This window comes from Leucoraja erinacea, unplaced genomic scaffold (assembly GCF_028641065.1).
Source record: "Leucoraja erinacea ecotype New England unplaced genomic scaffold, Leri_hhj_1 Leri_561S, whole genome shotgun sequence".
Lineage (NCBI taxonomy): Eukaryota > Metazoa > Chordata > Chondrichthyes > Rajiformes > Rajidae > Leucoraja > Leucoraja erinaceus.
Window position 1 is genome coordinate 45,332 of NW_026576467.1, and position 21,399 is coordinate 66,730.

A 21,399-nucleotide genomic window follows, 5' to 3' on the forward strand; every position below is an offset into this window, starting at 1 on the left:
CTGGCGCGGTTTAGCTGCTGCTGCTCTCTCTTCACATTGTGTTTTTGATTTTTTTTGTCTTTGGATCGAATTCGGTCTTTAATTTGTGTATTTGTGATGTCTTTATTATTTATTTTACTCCGATTATAAGCTCTTTACTCTCGTTAAATTCTGTAAGGTGTCCTTGAGACTTTTGAAAGGCGCCCATAAATAAAATGTATTATTATTAATATGTTTCCTGCCTCTAACATGTCCAAACCCTAAAAAATCTTATATGTAGCGATCTTACAATGCTTACCTTCAGCGGCGCTGCAGTTCCGCCATTGGCAGTGTGCGCGACTTTGGCGCCTTTGAGGGGGGAGGCGGGATTAAAATGCCGTTTTGTACTGCCTATCGGAGGCGGACTTCCTCGGCTGCTGCTGAAGAATAATCGATCTGCTTCCCGTTCGCGCTATGTATTTTTTTTTATTAAAAGTCACTTCGAACGCCCTCAACGCCTACAACATGACGGATTTCAAGAACGGGACGAAACAGAGTGTAAGTCGTGTATTTTACATATAATCTTGCTTCTTGGGATGGCTTTAATCTAATTTTACGTTGCGAAAGTGTGATTTGGGCCCAGTGTTTTTCATGCCGATATGGGGTTTAAATTCACTGCAAATGCAATGTTCCAATCAATCGCTTTCCAGAAGCAAGATGATTTAAATGCCCATTTTATTTGGAGATAAGCCGTCTAAGTTGTCTAGATTTTGTGTTATTTTCTCTCTCCATGATCATTATTTTTAAATTAAATAGTCACAACAGTTTGAGTCACATGTATTGTGCAAAATACAATAATTTGATTATATTTTGGGTGTTTCTAGATTAAATTTATGGGGATTAAACATTAAATTCCTCCCATCTGTGATATAAATTCATAACAGTGAGATTTAAGAGTCAAGAGTCAAGAGTCAAGAGTCAATTTAATTGTCATTTGGACCCCTGGAGGTCCAAACGAAATGCCGTTTCTGCAGCCATACATTACACACAAATAGACCCCAGACACAACATAATTACATTTAACATAAACATCCATCACATAGCTGTGATGGAAGGCCAAATAAACTTCTCTCTCCACTGCACTCTCACCCCCCCCCCCCGATGTCAGAGTCAAAGTCAAAGCCCCCAGCTGGCGATGGCGATTGTCCCGCGGCCATTGAAGCCACGCCAGGTGGTGCGAGGTCGCACACCGGGTCTTGATGTTGGAGCCCCCGGTGTGTGCGCTCGCAGAGTCCGCGGCCATTCCAGCCGCGCGGGGCAGTGGTGTCAGGCCCCGCTCAGGAGCTCTTCAACCCCGCAACTCGGGCGGGAGAAGTCACCGCCGCAGAAGCCCCGAAAAGCGGTCTCCCTCCAGGGAGCCGTGGGCTCCCGGCGCCGTCGTCCACAGACCTGTAGAGAGCCTCCGACTCTCCGGCAGCAGCAGCAGCAGCAGCAGCAGCAGCAGCAGCAGCAACAGCATCAGCAGCAGCAGCAGCAGCAGCAACAGCATCAGCAGCAGCAGCGCTCCTCCACCGCTCCGGACTCCGCCAGCTCCGCGACGGCAACGGTGAGTCGACACCTGAGTCCCCGGTCTCTTCCTGTTGGAGGCCGCTCCTCGTTGCGGCGTCAACGACGACTGAGACCCGACGAGAAAAGGTCGGGTCTCCAGTGCAGGGAGAGATTCAAAAAGTTTCCCCCCCCCCCTCCCACCCCACCCCCCCCACCCCCCACACACACACCCCAACATAAAATAACAAACACTACATAAAAACACAGACAAAAATAATAAAAACGCGGACAGGCTGCAGAGGCCGCTGCTGGCCAGAGCAGAACAGATAAATCATGTTATATTGTTAATTCTTGTGTGGATTGGATTAGTTTGTTATTTGGATACATAGGCTATTTAAAAAAAAATCATTTTCTTAAGAAAGGGAATCTACAGGACATTGTTAATGGGAACGTAGTCATGTCATGTGTGGTTTGAAGAGCAAAAACCTGTAGTTTACAATGCCAAAATTGAAAAGTTGAGGAAAAACAAGGTGTACAGAGTTGCTTATTGGTTACAATCTATGGAGTATGATGATGCTACTGATTATGATATGCCAATGTATCAGGTAGCAACTGATCTTCTCCATAAAGACTTGGTCTATTGCTAGAAATTGTAATTTATATACCTATCTGTTACAGACTTACAGCATATTATACAATAATATTAAAAGTTCTGATCTTAACAATATCACATTTTTGAATTTTCAAGGCAGTCTGGGTGTTTATTACTATTTCCGTCACAACGGTCAATTTTGTACTTAGCTACAATTAGGTTAACGAATTATATGCTTTAATTTCAGGTCATCCAAGTAAGATGTTTTATATTTATTTCAGAATATAATTTCAGCTTCAATCCATAATAACTGAAAATTTCATTCATTTCTCTTAATTTTTAAGAAAGTTATGGGCTTTTGACTGTCCTAGATCACAGCTTTTATGTTAAGTCAATGGATAAGCAATCAGGAACAAGATGCTAATTTCCGTGTATGAAAATGGCCATAACTTTTTTAATACTGAAGATATGAAAGTGAATTAGGTGTCAAATTAAACTTATTTTTATGCTTTATCTGATGAGATAAATTGCAGACTTGATGTTTAAAATCTCAAAATGTTGTAACATTTGTCGTCCTCGATGCTCGAGCACAGCGCGACGCTGCGCTCCGCGCTCTTTCCCGGCTCCTGCGCGCCCTCCTCTCGCTCTTCCAGACGGTCGGCGGGCCCACGAATTCCCGACCGGTCCCACCCGCCGTTCAGCCTCTCCTTCTGCTCCCGGGAGTGGAGTTAGCGCGCCGTATTCGACGGAGGCAGTGAAATAAATACTTGTGACATTACCCCAAGATGGCTGCCGGTGCAGCAGCACGGCGTGCTGTGGGAGAGTTTTCTCGAGAGTTTTCGCGAATTAAACCGGAGATTTACCATACTGAAGACGGTAGAGTCATAGTGGAGGATGAATGAATTGCTGAATTTTATTATGGTCAAAACATAGAAACATAGAAATTAGGTGCAGGAGTAGGCCATTCGGCCCTTCGAGCCTGCACCGCCATTTAATATGATCATGGCTGATCATCCAACTCAGTATCCCGTACCTGCCTTCTCTCCATACCCTCTGATCCCCTTAGCCACAAGGGCCACATCTAACACCCTCTTAAATATAGCCAATGAACTGGCCTCAACTACCCTCTGTGGCAGAGAGTTCCAGAGATTCACCACTCTCTGTGTGAAAAAAGATCTTCTCATCTCGGTTTTAAAGGGTTTCCCCCCTTATCCTTAAGCTGTGACCCCTTGTCCTGTACTTCCCTAACATCGGGAACAATCTTCCTGCATCTAGCCTGTCCAACCCCTTAAGAATTTTGTAAGTTTCTATAAGATCCCCTCTCAATCTCCTAAATTCTAGAGAGTATAAACCAAGTCTATCCAGTATTTCTTCATAAGACAGTCCTGACATCCCAGGAATCAGTCTGGTGAACCGTCTCTGCACTCCCTCTATGCGGACACTGATCCACGACTATATTGTGTCGATAGTTATGAGCAGTTTCAGCTCCGAGCGGATTGAGTCCTCAAAGGCAGTATTGTCAGAGTTCTTTCCACACAACAAACAATGGATCTCCTACAGGGGACAAAAGAAGGACATTAACAATGTCAAAATGTGCCTGCAAGTGCTTAATGAGTGCGGTGAAGAGATCCCAAGATTTGTATCGCACTTCCTGGATGAATTACCCCCCGTCTCATTTAAACACATCGATGTGTCTGCGCTCATCGGGAAAATGCAGCAAATCAATGCTGACATTGACTACCTAAAAAGAACTATGGGAACTCAGGTAGCTGCCTGTGAAACATTGCGGGAGGTTTCTGCTAAACTCGACGGCCGTCTGACTGCTGTGGAGGGGTCCTGTGGCCCGGACGCTACTTTTTCAGCTGCCTGCCTCTCTGCTTTGGAGATACAACCGGGCCCTGCGCCCAGTGCGACAAGTCTTTCCTCGACTGTGATGCAGAAGCCGCCGGGCCTTGATCCTGCCCCCTACACTCCCTCTGTGGTTAATGGATGGTTGACAGTAACGCCTGGCTGGACCGACGGTAGACAACCAGCCCAGCTTGTAGATCCAGCCCTGGGACGAACGCAGACCCCCCCGTGGAGCATGGTGGTGAAGGAAGGGCGCCGACTGAAGCAGGTACCTGAGAACTCTGCCCATCAACGCCCTACACCTCGCACTGTAAAATCTCCAGCGAGGCATGTGAGAAAGAAGACCGGCATAATCGGGACTGGTGTGGTTAGCAATATACTGGCTGTCAAAACAAAGATGGTAAAGGTATTTGCTACAAAGTTTGATCTCAGCATGGACGCCAACACTCTCAGTGACTACTTAAAAACGAAGCTGGGTCGGGAAGTGATATGTAGAAAAATAGAGACGACACAGAGTAGATTCAGCTCCTTCTGTGTCACCGCTGAATGTAATGATGTGGCGGAGCTGTACGATCCGCAGCTTTGGCCCGCTGGGTCGTTTGTCCGTCTGGTCCAGAGGATGCCCCTCGCTCTCAGGATGAGGAGCTGCTGCACGGTAACGATGCTGGGGTGCATGTCGCATCTGTGGGCGAGGACGGGATGAAGGCCAGCTGTTCCGCAGGGAGCGACAAAACACATTAAATGCATGTTGTTTCATACAACACTCGCGGTTTGCGAGTAGGACATTCTGCTACTGATAGATCAAGACGTTTGGTGGTGGACACACTGCTGGACCAATGTGACATTCTGTGCCTGCAAGAAACCTGGATGGCGAAACAAGATCTGGATAAGTTGAACACTCTACACATGAACTTCCATGGGGCTGGAGAGTCCACTACCGACCTCAGTACGAGGCTGGTTCGAGGTACGATAGCTGGTGGTGTAACTATACTGTGGAACATCAAACATGACTCACTGGTGAAGGTGGTGCGTCTAAATGTTGACTGGCCCATAGGGCTAGAGTGTAATTATAATGAAAATAAATTTACTGTCTTAAATGTTTATACACCGTATGAATCATATGAGCATGAGGACGAATTTCTGAACAGGTTAGCTTTTATTCAGTCCTTCATAGAGGACAACAGCTCATCCTGTGTCTACGTCATGGGTGATTTTAATGCTGACATGGCAGATAGCAAATCTTTATTTGCAGCACACCTGCAGCAGTTTTGTAATGAGTCTAAATTAATTCTATCGAGTAAAGCTCTGTTGCCTGACACAAGTTTGACCTATGTTAGTGAAGCGTGGCACACAACATCTTGGTTAGACCATATTGTGACCACAGCTGATGCTCATGCCTCACTGGAAAATGTGGAGATTTGTTATGAACTTGCCACCTCTGATCACACACCTATTGCTGCACGGTTAAATGTTGAGAATGTCCCCCTGCTGTCCAGTAATAATAATGTTGCTTCCTCACGTAAACTGGACTGGTCAAAACTGAGCAGAGAGGTTATGGCTGGATACTCACTGCGAACGGACAGTTTTTTAAATAATATTGCATTGCCTCAAGAGGCCCTAATGTGCTCAGATATGAATTGTAAGGATGTGCAACATGCTGAAAAACTCTGTGCCATGTATGATGTTATTGTGAAATGTCTCAATGCTTCCAATGAACCCTTTCGTAAAAGTAAATGTAAGGTACCCAACATCAGACCTGGGTGGAATGAGTTTGTGGCTGAGCAGTACGCTGAGGCAAGAGAGGCCTTTAGACTCTGGTCGGAGGCAGGTAGGCCTAGACGGGGTATTGCTAGATATGAAAAAACGCACAAATGCTAGAGTTAAGTATGCACTTCGTGTTATTAAGAAAAATGAAAACACAATGAGAGCAGACTCGCTTGCCAGAAAGCTACAGAACAACAACCTTACTAACTTCTGGAAAGAGGTCAAAGTAATGAATAACAATAAAACACCCCTACCATCTGACATTGAACGTGTTAGTAGCCCAGATAAAATAGCTGAGATTTGGCGTGAGCACTTTTTAATTGTGTTAAAAGTAACCCAGTTAGAATCAATCATGAACATATTGATCTCTCAGCAGATATGATAGCTAGGGCAGCAGATGTTTATGATGCCATTAACATGTTGGATAACAACAAAGCCTGCGGTATGGACTGCATTACTGCAGAACATCTAAAATATGCCAGCTATAAGCTCTGCCCTTTGCTTTCCATGTGCTTTAATGGTTGGCTGGTTCATGGTGTCCTGCCAAATGCTATTATGTCTGTAATGTTAGTGCCTGTGCTTAAAGGCAAGGCTGGTAAGCTCAACAGTATTGACAATTATCGACCTATTGCATTAGCCAGTATCTTGTCTAAAGTACTGGAGAGTATACTGCTAACAAAGCTAGAAATGTATGTCCTTACTACTGACAATCAGTTTGGGTTCAAAAGAAAACATGGAACTGACCAGTGTATCTATGTTCCTATGTTTTATTGATGCGTCCAAGGCATTTGATAGAATTAATCATGAACAATTGTTTGTAAAATTGCTAGATAGAGGTGCCCCTAAATTTTTAGTGAGAATTTTAGTGTTTTGGTATGCCCACCAAACGTTTCAGGTTAAATGGGACAATGTTGTATCTGCTCCATTCTGTGTTAGTAACGGAGTGCGGCAAAAAGGAATTTTGTCTCCTATTTTATTTAATGTTTATATGGATGAATTATCAAATCAGTTAAATAGGTTGAAAACTGGCTGTCTTGTGGGCAACACTATTGTTAATCATCTTATGTATGCAGACGACCTGGTCCTGCTCTGTCCATATAGTGCTGGGCTGCAGCAGATGTTGAAGGTGTGCTCTCAGTATGGCCTTGATTATGACATAAAGTATAACACTAAGAAAAGCCGCATAATGATAGTTAGAAGCGCTGAGGACAGGAAATCAACTTTTCCGACCTTTTATTTGTCAGACAGTCCTCTTGCTGTGTGTGAGGAAATTAAATACCTAGGTCATGTCATATCCGATGACTGGACGGATGACAAAGACCTCTACCGACAGCGCTGTAAAATTTATTTTCAAGCTAACATACTTATAAGGAAGTTTTCTATGTGCTCTGACTCTGTGAAGTGTTCCTTGTTCAGAACTTATATCACACCGTTATATACTGCTCAATTGTGGTCTAACTACAAGAAAAAGAGTATGCAGAGGCTCAAGGTAGCATACAATGATGCAATGAGGTTGCTGCTTCGTGTCCCTAGTTGGCATAGTGCCAGTCAATTGTTTGTGTCCACTAGAGTGCCAACCTGTGAGGCACTCTTAAGACAGCTGATGTTTAGTTTTATGTGTCGCCTGGACAAGTCAGAGAACCACATAATTGAAGCCCTAGTCAGCCCTCTGAAAAGCTGCTATAGATTCACTTCTAGGCTAAGATGGCATTGGTGCAATAGCTTGTATATCTTATAGGCTAACATGCAATTTTTAATGTATTTTTTGTATCTCCTTATACTGTATGATGTGTTATATGGACCTGTCAGAAATAAAGCTTTTTATTATTGCTATTATATGTTTCAATAAGATCCCCTCATCTTTCTAAATTGCATAGTATACAAGTTGAGCAGCTCCATTCTTCCAGTACATGACAGTCCCATCATCCCGTGAATTAACCTCTTAACCTACGCTGCACTCCCTCAATACATTTTGAGACCAAAACTGCACAAAATACTCCAGGTGTGGTCTCACTAGGGCCCTGTACAACTGCAGAAGGACCTTTATGTTCCTATACTCAATTCCTCGTGTTATGAAGTCCAATATGCCATTTGCTTTCTTCACTGCCTGCTGTACCTGCATCCTTATTTTCAGTGACTGATAAACAAGGACCCCCAGATCTCTTTGTACTTCCCCTTTTCCCAACTTGACACCATTCAGTCTGTAGAAGGGCCTCGACCCGAAACGTCACCTATTCCCTCGCTCCATAGGTGCTGCCTCACCCGCTGAGTTTCTCCAGCATTTTTCTGCAATCTTGCCCACACCAACCAACATGCCCATCTCCACGAGTCCCACCTGCCTGCTTTTGGCCCATATCCCTCTAAACCTGTCCTATTTATGTACCTGTCTAAATGTTTTTTACACGTTGTGATAGTACCTGCCTCAACTATCTCCCATGGCAGCTCGTTCCATATACCTGCATTTGTGTAAAATAGTTGCCCTTCAGGTTCCTATTAAATCATTCACCCCTTACCTTAAACCTATGTTCTGTGGTTTTTGATTCTCCTATTCTGTGTAAAAGACTCTGCATTTATCCTATTTATTCCTCTCATATCTCTATAAGATCACCCCTTCATGTTCCTGTGCTCCAAGCGATAAAGTCCTAGTCTGCTCAACCCCTCCAGTCCTGGCAACATCCTCGTAAATCTTCGCTGCACCCTTTCCTTCTGAACAACAATATTTGCTGATATATAATCCTGAAAATGAACAAGTCTCAGAGAAGAGTTGTTATGTTGGAAATAGTGCAGGGAAGATTTACGATGAATTTGACAGGACTTGAGGGCCTGAGCTAAAGGGACGGGTTGGGCAGCCTAGGACTTGATTCCTAGAAGTGTATGAGGATGAGGGGTGATCTTATAGAGGCGTATAAGACCATGGAAGATATAGATATGGTGAACAATCACAGTATTTTTTCAAAGTGTTAAAATAATAGATGGGAAAGATTTAAAAGGGAACTGAGGGAAAACCATTTTATTTAGAGGGTGGTGAGTATGTGGAATGGGCTGCCAGAGGAGGTAAACGATAGGCGGCGCAACTCTCGTCAGCAGCGGCCTCTGCAGCCTGTCTGCGTTTTTATTCTTTTTTGTCTATGTTTTTATGTAAGTTTTTTTGTTATTTTTTGTTGGGTGGTGTGTGTGGGGGGGGGGGGGGGGGGGGGGGGGGGTGGGGGTGGGGGGTGGGAGGGAGGGGGTAATTTTTAAATCTCTCCCTACACGGGAGACCCGACCTTTTCTTTGTCGGGTCTCCGTTGTCGTTGGGGCTGCAACGGGGAGCGGCCTCCAACAGGAAGACCGGGGGCTCTGGTGCCGACTACTCACCTCACCGTCGCGGAGCTGGCCGAGTCCAGAAAGGGTGGAGCGGTGGTGGAGCGCTGCTGCGGCCCGACCTCCGGATGTTCGGAGGCTGCAACTGCGGGTCTGGCGGACGGCGGCAACGGGAGCCCGCAGGGTCCCTGGAGGGAGACCGCTTTTCAGGGCTCCCGCAACGGCGACTTCTCCCGCCCGAGTTGCGGGGTTGAAGAGCTCCTGGAGCGGGGCCTTACAGCACCGCCCCGCGCGGCTTGCAATGGCCACGCCGGGGGCTCTAACATCAAGACCCGGTGTGCGACCTTACATCACCCGGCGTGGCTTTAATGGCCGCGGGACAATCGCCATTGCCAGCCGGGGGGCATTGACTTTGACTCTGACATCGGGGAGGGAGTGCACTGGAGAGATAAGTTTTTAAGTTTTTTTGGCCTTCCATCACAGCGATGTGATGGATGTTTATGTAAATTATGTTGTGTCTTGGGTCTATTTGTTTGTAATGTATGGCTGCAGAAACGTCATTTCGTTTGGACCTCAAGGGGTCCAAATGATAAATAAATTGAATCTTGTAAGTTGAGGCAAGTACTATAATAACATTTAAAATATATATGGACAGGTATCTGGAAAGGAAAGGTATACAGGGATACGGGCCAAATGCAGGCAGGTGGGACTAGTGTCGGCAAGTTGAGCCAAAGGGCCTGTTTCCATGCTATATGGCTCTATGACTCTATGAGAAGGTTCCAAAGACGTTTGGGCAGGTTCATGGAAAGCAATGGGATTTTGGGCGTAATGCTGGCAAATGGGAGCAGCCCAGAAAGACCCATCGATTGGCATGGATGAGAGTGGAAGGGCCTGTTTCTGTATTATATAATTCCATGACAACATATTCCTGCCTTAAATGGATGATTCCTTACTTTGGAATCTGACCCCTGGTTCGGGATTCTCACATGGGAGCATTCTAAAACTAGAGGGCTCAGGCTTAAGGCGAGAGGAGAGAGATTTAAGAGGGAGCTCAAGAGCAACCTTTTCACGCGGCAGAAAGTCCATACAGGCCCATTGACCCACCAAGTCCGCACCGACCAGCGAGCCCTGCACTATATACACGTAGGGACAATTTACATTTATACCAAGTATAAAAACCTAAGACAATTACCCTACACACTTGTACGTCTTTGGAGTGTGGGAGGATATTGAAGATCTCGGAGAAAACCCACGCGGTCACGGAGAAAACGTACAAACTCCGTACAGATAGCACTCGCAGCCGGGATCGAGCCCCGGTCTCTGGTGCTGCAAGCGCTATAAGGCAGCAACTACCGCTGCTCTCCAATGCCATCCTTATGCATGTTTAAGAAGGAACTGCAGATGCTGGAAAATCGAAGGTAGATAAAAATGCTGGAGAAACTCAGCATCTATGGAGCGACTTTCCATCCTTATGTATAGTCTTTCCGCTGACTGGATAACGCGCAACAAAATCATTTTTGCACTGTACCTCGGTAGACGTGACAATAAGCTATACTAAACAAACTAATGCTCCATATTTCTCCTTTTCTGTTTATGGATATCTTGTTAGCCCCTGATACACAAAAAAAGCATCTCTGGAGAAAAGGAATAGGTGATGTTTCGGGTCAAAACCCTTTTTCAGACCCATCTCAACCCGAAATGTCATCTATTCCTTTTCTCCAGAGATGCTATCTGACCTGTTGTTACTCCAGCTTATTGTGCCTATCTTCAGTTTAAACCAGCATCTGCAGTTCCTTCCTACATATCTCCTGTTTTAGCTCCTGTTATAATCTCTCTATCCTTCTCTTCATTGGAATACACTTAATCTGAAGCTGAAACATCTCTACTTTAAAGTCCTGGCAATGTTTAATTACAGTTTCAAATTACCTGCATCAGAATTATTGTCATCTGATGGTATTTGATCCTTTACAAATTCATTATTTCACTTGCGTCTGAAAAGTGGTGCAGCTGTGCATATCTGAGAGAGGTTTGCGTTATGTTCTCATCCCATCCGAGGTTTTGATTTACAGAGCTCCTGCATAATCAGCTTGACTGGCAGAGTGAATGGTGCGAGAAATCCTAAAGGGATGTATATAGAGCCAATCACGGACAAGATGCCCCGTCTTGTGTATGGTCGTTCCTCTGCCGCAATTCTGAACTTGAACACATCTGTTTCAACGCACCAGTGTAATCCCAGTGCCCTTTCCATCAGCAGATTGTCTTTGTTGGTCCAACTCACTGGTCTTTTTGGCTCTGTTTTCTTGTGGAATGGTTGCCAATACTGCAAGGCTGTTGCTGATCCACTTTGACAGCATGAATCCTCCCATTTGGCAGAGTTTGCCTTGCCATTTGAACTTCTTCCTGTTCCGAGGGCATGGGTTTTCAACAATCATCAACATAGAAGTTGTTCTTTCCTGTGCTTGTCACCTCTACTGGAAAGAAGCTTTGTTGCCTTCAGCAGTCTTGCTTAATGCAAAGTTTTTATGCAACTTGGTGATGACACTGCTCCAAAAAGTTGTACCGTTTTCCGGTATTCAACAAGATCTTGCTGCACATCACCCTCAGGCCACCACTGGAATCACAAATAGTCAATATGGTTTTCTGATACCTTGATCTGATGAAGCATTGCTGTAATATCAACCATCAGAGCAAATAGTTCTTGTCTGAATCTGATGTGAAAACCAATGAGTGAGTTGGTAGGGTCTGGACCCTGCCGCAGTTGGCAGTTAAGTGATGTTATTTTGAAGACTGCGCCACAGTTAAAGACCACCCTTAAGGTACTTTTCCTTGAGTGATACACCCCATGATGAGGGATGTACCAGAGTTCGGCATCACTTCAATTCAGCTGGTCCACTGGTACCATTTCAGCATAACCATTATCAATCATTTCTGTAAGGAAAGATGTATAGCGGAGTCAAGGGATGTGGGAAGAAGGCAGGAACGGGGTACTAATTGTGGATAATCAGCCATGATCACATTGAATGACAGTGCTTGCTCGAATGGCCAAATGGCCTACTCCTGCACCCATTATCTATTGTCAATTATCAGACTACTGAACGATTTTACCATTAGTTGTGGTGTAATCCAGATCTTCCAACCTGCCTCATTGTGGACCTTGCACTTTCTCTCTGTGACTGGAATGCTATAACACTGTAATATTGTGCACTCTGATATTTTTCTCTTTGCACTACCTGTTTTATTTATGTGTCGATTGATTGTACTCTAATACAGTGTGATTTGACTGGATGGCATGCAAACAATGTTTTTCATTGTCTATCGGTACCTTATGACAACGATAAACCAATATAACGTTTAGTGTCATGTGAAGCCAATAATCATTGGCTTATGTACCGGGATGTGTATATGTACGTGTTAGTGTTCTTTAGCATGTTTTATGTGGGTGGTGGGAAGGGCGGGGCAGAGAGGGAGAGGGTGAGTAGAGAGGGAGGGAGGGGGCCAACCACTTCTCTATCCATGTCAGCACTCTACCCCCAATACCATGTGCCCTAATTTTGCCCACTAATCAAATGCTTCTGAAACTCCAGGTACACTAAACCCACTGGCTCTCCCTTGTCCATTTTCCTAGTTACATCTTCAAAAAATTCCAGAAGATTAGTCAAGCATGATTTCATCTTCGTAAATCCATGCTGACATGGACCGATCCTGTTACTGCTATCCAAATGTGCGGCTATCTCATCTTTTATAATTGACTCCAGCATCTTCCCCACCACCGTTGTCAGGCTAACTGGTCTATAATTCCCCGTTTTCTCTCTCCTGCCTTTCTTAAAATGTGGGATAACATTAGCTACCCTCCAATCCACAGGAACTGATCCTGAGTCTATAGAACATTGGAAAATTATGATCAATGCATCCATGATTTTGAGAGCCTTAAGTACCCTGGGATGCGGACCATCAGGCCCTGGGGATTTATCAGCCTTCAGTCCCATCAGTCTATCCAACACCATTTCCTGGCTAATGTGGATTTCCTTCAGTTCCTCACTTCCCCAGTTCCTCACAAAGCAGATTACACGACAGAACTGACATCAACAACGAGGAAGGAGCCTCCTCAGCGTTGCTTTTTAGGGTGTGATGGGAGGCTGTGGTGGAGGCAGAAAGGATAGTGGGTTTAAGAGGCTTTTAGATGGCCACATGGATGTGCAGAGAATGCAGGGAGATGGATCACGTGCAGCCAGAGGAGATTAGTTTAACTTGGCATCATGTTCCTCACAGACATTGTGGGCCAAAGGGACTGTTCCTGTGCTGTACTGTCCAGCATTCTGTGTATGCAGTTTCTAGACCATCCCAGAATGCTGCATCGATGAATTGTGTGCCTCTTACTCAGAGAACATAGAAGAACATAGAACAGTACAGTACAGGATGTTTGTGCCGAACATGATGCAAGTTCAACTGATCTCATCTGCCTGCATTTGATACATATCCCTCTATTCCCTGCAATTCCTATGTAAAATCTACTAAAGCGCCACAATTGTATCTGCCTCCACCTCCACTTCTGGCAATGTGTTCCAGGCTCTCACCTCTCTCTATATAAATAACTTGTGTCAGACATCTTCTTTAAACCTTCTACCTCTCACTTTATAGCTGTGACTTTAATCTACATATAGATTGGACCAAGCAAATTGGTAACATTGCTGAGTAGGAGGATTTCCTGGATTATATACAGGATGGGTTTTTAAACCAATATGTAGAGGAACCGATTGGAGGGCAGCCATCCTAGACTGGATATTGTGTAATGCGGAAGGATTAGTTAGCGATCTTGTTGTGCAAGGCCCTTTGGGCAACAGTGACCATTATATGGAGGAATTCAGCATTAGGATGGAGAGTGACACGGATTCAGAGACTAGGGTCCTGAACTTGAATAAAGGAGACTGAAGGTATGAGGCAGGAATTGGCCAGGATAGACTGACAAATTATACTGAAAAGATTGCAGTGGAGATGCCATGGTGAAGACTTAAAGGCCACATGGATGAACTCCAGAATTGTTCATCCCTGTCTGGTGAAAAAATAAAATGGGGAAAGGCGGCTCAACCGTGGCTGACGAGGGAAGTCAAGGATAGTGTTAAAGCCAAGCCAGAGGCATAAATTGGCCAGAAGAAGCAGCAAACCAGAGGACTGGGAGAAATTTAGAACTCAACAGAGGAGAACAAAGGGGTAATTAAGAGGGAGTAAAAAAGAGCATAAAAGAAGGATTGCGGGGAATATAAAAACTGAGTGTAAAAGTTTCTTTAGGTATGTAAAAAGGAAACAAATGGTAGCGACAAATGTCGGTCCCTTACTGTCAGGGACAGGTGAATTTATATTGGGAAACAAGGAAATGGCAGAACAGTTAAACGAGTACTTTAGTTCTGTCTCCACTAAGGAAGGCACAAACAATCTCCTGGAATTACGAGGGGACTGAGGATTTAGTGAGAGGGAAGAACTGAAGGGAATCCACATTCATCCGAAAATGGTATTAGGTAAACTGTTGGGACTGAAGGAAGACAGCTAAATCCCCAGGGTCTGATGGTTGCATCCCAGAGTACTCAAGCAGGTGGCCTTAGAAATTGTGGGTGCATTGGTGATCAATATTTTCTTGACTCTGGATCAGTTCCTGTGGACTGGAGAGTAATCAACGCAACTCCACTTTTTAAGAAAGGAGGGAGAGAGAAAACGGGGAATTATAGACCAGTTAACCTTACATCGGCAGTGGAGAAGATGCTCGAGTCAATTATTAAAGATGTTATAGCAGCGCATTTGGAAAGCAGTGATGGGATCGGTCAAAGTCAGCATGGATTTATGAAGGGGAAATCATGCTTGACTAATCTTTTGGAATTTTTTGAGGATGTAACAAGTAGAATAGATAAGGGAGAGCCAGTGGATGTGGTGTATCTGGACTTTCAAAAAGCCTATGACAAGGTTCCACACAAAAGATTATTGTGCAAAATTAAAGCACATGGTATTGGGGTTAGGGTATTGACATGGATAGCGGACTGCTTGCAGGCAGGATGCAAAGTGTGGAATGAATGGGTCCTTTTCAGAATGGCAGGCAGTGACTAGTGGGACGCTGCAAGGCTCGGTGCTGGGACCCCAGTTATTTAGAATATATATTAACGATTTAGTTGAAGGAATTTAACATGTTTGTGGATGACACATAGCTGAGTGGCAGTGTGAGTTGCAAGGAGGATGCTATGAGGCAGCAGTTGACTTGGATAGGTTGGGTGAGTGGGCACAAGCATGGCAGATGCAGTACCATGTGGATACATTAGTTTATCCACTTTGGTGGCAAAAACAGGAAGGTAGATTATTGTCTGATTTGGAGAAGGGGAGGTGCAATGAGACTTGGGTGTGCTTGTACATAAGTCACCGTAAGTAAGCATGAAGGTACAGCAGGGAATGAAGAAAGCCATTGGCATGTTGGCCTTCATTGTGAGAGGATTTGAGTTTAGGAGTAAGGAGGTCCTACTGCAGTTGTATAGGGCCCTGGTGAGACAGAATCTGGAGTATTGTGTGCAATTTTGGACTCCATATTTGAGGAAGTACATTATTGCTAGAAGTACAGCAGCACCCCACGGCATCCACCAGTCGACGTCTAGAATATGGGACTGGTGAACGCTTGGGGTTGCATTATCCCCAAAGATCTTTTAGATCAGGGCCCGCCGCGGACCCCCTGGAAAATGCGCCTCCCCCCAACGTCACCAGCACGTCGTCAGAACAAAAGCACTCAGAAAACAGAAAAGATAAAACCGCCAATAACCATGGAGGTAGGTGGGTCTGGTTCCTACCAGCATATAGAGCTCTTTCCTGGACTATCTTGGGTTTGATATTAATTCAGTCCACATAACTATAATGTTGCCAAGAGACAACATAGTTGAATTGGCACAAACAAGCAACAAATTAATGGTCAACAAACTACCAACTACTCGACAAGTAACAGAGTAATTGGGAAAATGGTAGCATTTCTGTCTACATGATTCAGACCTTAGTATCAAAAACAACATATAGGTTGTCATTGAGCATCTCATGAAGTTACCCACTGAAGTAATATCAGAAAGACAGTGGTGGGGTTACCACTTATACTGGGCATTAATTATCTAAAAAATGTTCGGGTGAATTTTATGGGTTTTAAAGCACTTGCATGTACGGTTATAAATAGACTACACTACGGAGGTGGCCTACATTAACCATATGGGCAGCATAAAGTCGGTATCATATGACAAGTTGGTCAAAACAATTTGGCAATGGTGTGTCCAAACATGTATTTGACTATCAGCAACTTACCTGCCAGGTAAGCAAAATACAGTGACAGACACCAGGTCACATAAATTTAAGGACAACATCAATTAGATGTTTTTTATAAAAAAGTTTTAACAAAACTATCAAGCTATATGACGCACCAGATATTAATGCATTTCATTGTCTCTGTACTGCACACTGACAATGACAATTAAAATTGAATCTGAATCTGATATCGATTATCTGCATCAACGCTATATCACCAGGTGTTTGGGGATGTCCTATGTATGTCGCGGGGGAAACCAGACCCTGGGGCAGTGGAATCTTCATTGCCAATTTCTCTGGGACAGATAGTTACCAGCAGAAAGCTCGTCAGCTATATATTATAACTTTTCTGACCTACAGGTCATGTTGTCAATCAAGAATGTATTTATAATAATCCATAGACAAATGCGTTCGCGCTGCATTGGTGAAATTATTTCTATGTATTTCTTCCCTTCTGCCTCACCAATCGAGGACTACGCACAGTACAAAAGGATTCTGCTTCAGGTATTTGATAGTACCTGACGGACTTACGCAGCCTTTGTTCACTATACGCCATGACATGGTTGTTGAAACTTCGATGGTATTTCCCAGTACCCAGAATTATTAACACTCGGAGCCGGGCACAAGTCATCTGTGCCATGGGAAATCAAGCTCCTGGGTTGCAGATTCTGCACAAGCCTCATCTGGGACTGGGATTGTTATACTGAACCATCGACACCATGTCAGCATCCTTCTGAACATCCACTGGACTACAACACTTGTCCAGCATCAAGAGAAGTACTGCAAGGATACAGGGATAACCTACTCAACTGATTCAGTTACTACGAACTGGAATTCCTGGAGAACCTTCATCACAATGAAGGATTCGGCTACAGTACCATCAACACAGCTAGAATAGTAAGATTAAACGAGAACTTACCAGTTTGAAGTTTGATCTTTATTTTATGAGGAGGAACGTTGAGGGAATACGTGAAGAACCCCGCTACGGCGCATGCGTGTCATCCTTCAAAGCAGCGGTGTGAGGTCACAGATACACTATAATGACCTAAGATAGTAAGATTATTAAAGAGATACCAGTTTAAGATATGACCATATGAGGGTGGGAGCGGAGGGCACGTATTCCCTCAACGTTCCTCCTCATAAAATAAAGATCAAACTTCAAACTGGTAAGTTCTCGTTTAATCTTACTATTTTACTTCGGAGTCACGTGAGTGACTTCGTGAAGATTTCAAAGCTCTGTGACCTCATGCCGTGGAACGAGTCCAAGCTTCACAACTGCCTTGGTAGTTTGGGAGAAATTGTTACTGGTATTCAAGAAATACATTCATACCAACATTTTAAACAAAAATGGTAAATAATATTTATTAAATCAATTCATAAACCTTGTAAGCTTCAGGTATAAATTATATAGAACTTAAAATTTTCCCCGAAAACGTTTCTTCTTTTCTAACTGGTTTGTTGTAAAATGTGTGAAACGTTTTCTCTGATGACCATCCTGCAGTTCTGAGGATTTTGTCCATCGGTACCTCAAGGCGATTAGCTGCTGATGTAGCTGCAGCCCTGGTGGAGTGAGATTTGAATACATTAGTGTCCACTCCTGCCTGAATTAAGCAATATCTCAGCCACCGTGAAATGGTCTGAGTCGAGACTTTATGGTACGGCTTCTTATGGCTAATCAAAAGAGCCTTTTCATTGCCTCTGATAGCCCTTGTTCTGTCAATATATAACACAATGTGTTTCACTACACAGAGGCGTTCGTCCTGCGGATAGGCTATGAACTCTATGACCTGACCCGCTGATCCTGGTCTATTTTGCTTAATAAGGCCCTGGATCACGAAAATCAAACTTCCTGTGGCCTCAGTGAAGTTATCCAATCTTAATTTCTGCAATGACTGGACCCTTTGCGCTGTGACCAGCGCCATAAGCATTACCATTTTCATTGTGAGTTTGTTCAGCGTTAATGCTGTAGCCGGTGACCAATTCCGTAACATGGTTAGGACTACACTCACATCTCAGATTTGGCTATATCTAGCCCTTGGTGGGTTTGTGTTAAAGATGCCTCGTAACAGTAACCAAATGACAATTAAATTGACTCTTGACTCTTGACTCTTGAGTTTTACTACTAGAGGATGTGAGCCCACACCCTGTCTTTCTGTGCCTTCCCATAAATAACTCGACAAGGCACTCCTAGCACTATTGACCGTGCTGTAACTGAGTCCTTCATAGTGCAGGCTTGTGAGAAATTCTAGCACAGCTGGAACATCCATCTTTCTGTGGTCTAGATTGTTATCCAGGCAGTATTTAGTCCATTTCTTAATATGACATAAATTTTGTTTTTGAGTCGAAATTCTCTGTGCTGCTGTGATCATGTCCACAGTTCTATCAGATAGACCCATATGCCGAAATGGTTCTTTCAGAGTCTACAAACCAATAAATTCAGATAATTATGGCAAGGATGGCTGTCCCCAGTCACCGGATGCACCAGCAACTGAGGACTATGTCTTAAAGTAATATATGGTGTTAGCACCAAATCCTGCAGCACCGAGAACCATGGTTGGGTAGGCCAATCAGGTACTATGAGAATCCCAGATGCCGAGTCTAGTTGAATTTTCCGTAGTACCCGATTGATGAGGCAGAAAGGAGGAAATGCATAAATGAACCATTTCCCCCAGTGCAATGAGAATGCATCTGTAGCTTCTGCCCCAGGATCTGGTTCCCATGATATATACCTGGATGCAAAAAGATCAATATCCGGCCTTCCGTACTTTGCTGTGATTTCAGCAAATATCGTTCTGTCTAACATCCATTGCGTATTTTCATTAAATTTTCGTGACCTGGCGTCTGCCACTGAATTAAGTATCCCTGGTAGATACGTAGCCGATAACCAAATATTCCTTTGGATACACCATTGCCAAATAGAGTTTGCCAATTCATCACAGGATGTTGATATATTTCCACCCATATGATTTATATATGCCACCACCGTGGTATTATCTATCTGCAATCTAACATGCTGGTGAATCATTCCCGAGCAGTAAGATTTTAGACCATAAAAAGCACTCAACATTTCTAAGTAATTTATACCCTTAGTGGTAAGTAGGTTAGTTTCCTGTATATTCCATCTCCCTCCACAGCTCAAGATGGTATCCGTTGCTCCCCAACCAATTGCACTGGCATCTGTTTGTAATACCACAGATGGGTTTGGAATAACTATTGGGTTGGAGCTATATTTAACATTTTGTTCCCACCATTGTAGTTCTTTTATGGCTCTTATTGTTAGCTCCATTGGCCTATCAAAATGGCCTCTATTAATTTTGAGTGCTCTAATTTTTTCTCTCTGTAAATTTTGGTAATGTAATCGTCCAAATTGAATGGCAGGAAACGTGGCTATAATTTTCCCAATAATCCTGGCTACCCGTCTAATGGATGGTTTAAAGGTATTAATAAGCTCTGTGCAATCCTTTTGTAACTCCGTAGCTTTCCCTATAAGTAAAGTTACTAACATATCAAGTGTGTTAATGGTGAACCCTAAGTAATCAATATTAGTAGCTGGTGTTAATCTTGACTTAATTGGATGGATAATGAATCCCAGCTGTTGCATCAATTGTGTTGTGGCAACCACTACTTTACTAGCCAATTCATAGGTTTTCCCCACAATCAAGATATCATCCAAATATGCCATAACTCTATAGTTTTGTTGTCTAAGGAATGCCAAGGCTGGTTTAAGAATTTTTGTGAATAATCTAGGGGCTGACGTTAGCCCGTTTGGTAGCGCCTTGTATTGCCAAAGCTGACCCATCCAATTAAATTTCAAAAACCGTCTGTGTTCGCCTCTGATGGGTACCGTATAGTAAACATCTTGAAGATCAATACTTGCCATAAAGTAGCCTGCCGACACTAACTCTGTAGCAGTACTAAAAGTATCCATTTTAAAATGAACATATTGTACAAAATTATTAAGCGTTGATAAATCAATAATAATCCGGCAACCCCCATCTTTCTTATGTCTAATAAATATATTTGAGACAAATTCCTGTTGTTCATGTTTGGTTTTTTCAATTACTCCTTTAGTGAACAACCTTTGTAGTTCAATATGAGCTTTAGCTTTGTCTAATTTGGTAAGCATATAAGTTCTGTCCGGTGTATGTTGTACTGGAGGGTTTTGTATGTGTATAAACTCTATCAGATATCCCTTAATACTGCTAAGGATATACCTATCCATAGTTAAATTACACCATGCTTCCAAATGAAATTGCAACCTCCCTCCAAGTTCCGTGCTCCTTATTAATTTTTGAGGCACAGACCCACCTACCTCCATGGTTATCGGTGGAAATTTTGTTACTTTCTCGGTTTCAACCGAGGTTGCGGAGGGCCTTGAGGTTGAGGGTGGGGTAAATGTTGAAGTGGAGGCTTGCGCATTTTCCATTGTGGGCGTCCCGGGCCAACCCCTAAAAAAGGACGCTGCTGCTGGTTACCTCTGGCCTCTCTCCAATTTTTCGTACTATAAATATTAGTACTTCCTTTTTTAGGAGTCCCATAAGGATGATACCGTTTTCCGAGATATCCTTTGGTCGCTTTAATTAGGCCCAAAGTTTTGGCCTCCTCTTCCAAATCTTTGACCTGTTTTGATAGGTCACCCCCAAACAACAAGGTTTGGGGTTTTATGGCTTTCTGCTTGCACAGGATTGCAAATTTTGGATCCAGAGCTGGCTGAATAGCCCCTTTCCTGATGTTGTTAAGTTCAAATTGAACGTTGCAAAAAAGTGCTAAAGCGTCTTTAATGTCATTTGACATGTCAACGTTCTCTAGCGTACGGGCCAAAGCTGTTATACCCGCTGAGAGACCTTTAAGAGCGTTTTGTATTTTGATATCTTGACTCCGGATAGCCTAACCAACGTGTCTCCAAATACTTCGGTTCACACTGGCCACATTCAGAGCCGCACAATTTCGCGGAGGTAAATGTCTTGCCAATACCTCAGCTAAGGTATTGGTTTGCAGGTGATGGGTCGTCATGTAATCAATGCTGGCAGCCATCCTGGCCTCTAGGTCTTTGCCAGTCTGTTCTTGCTGGA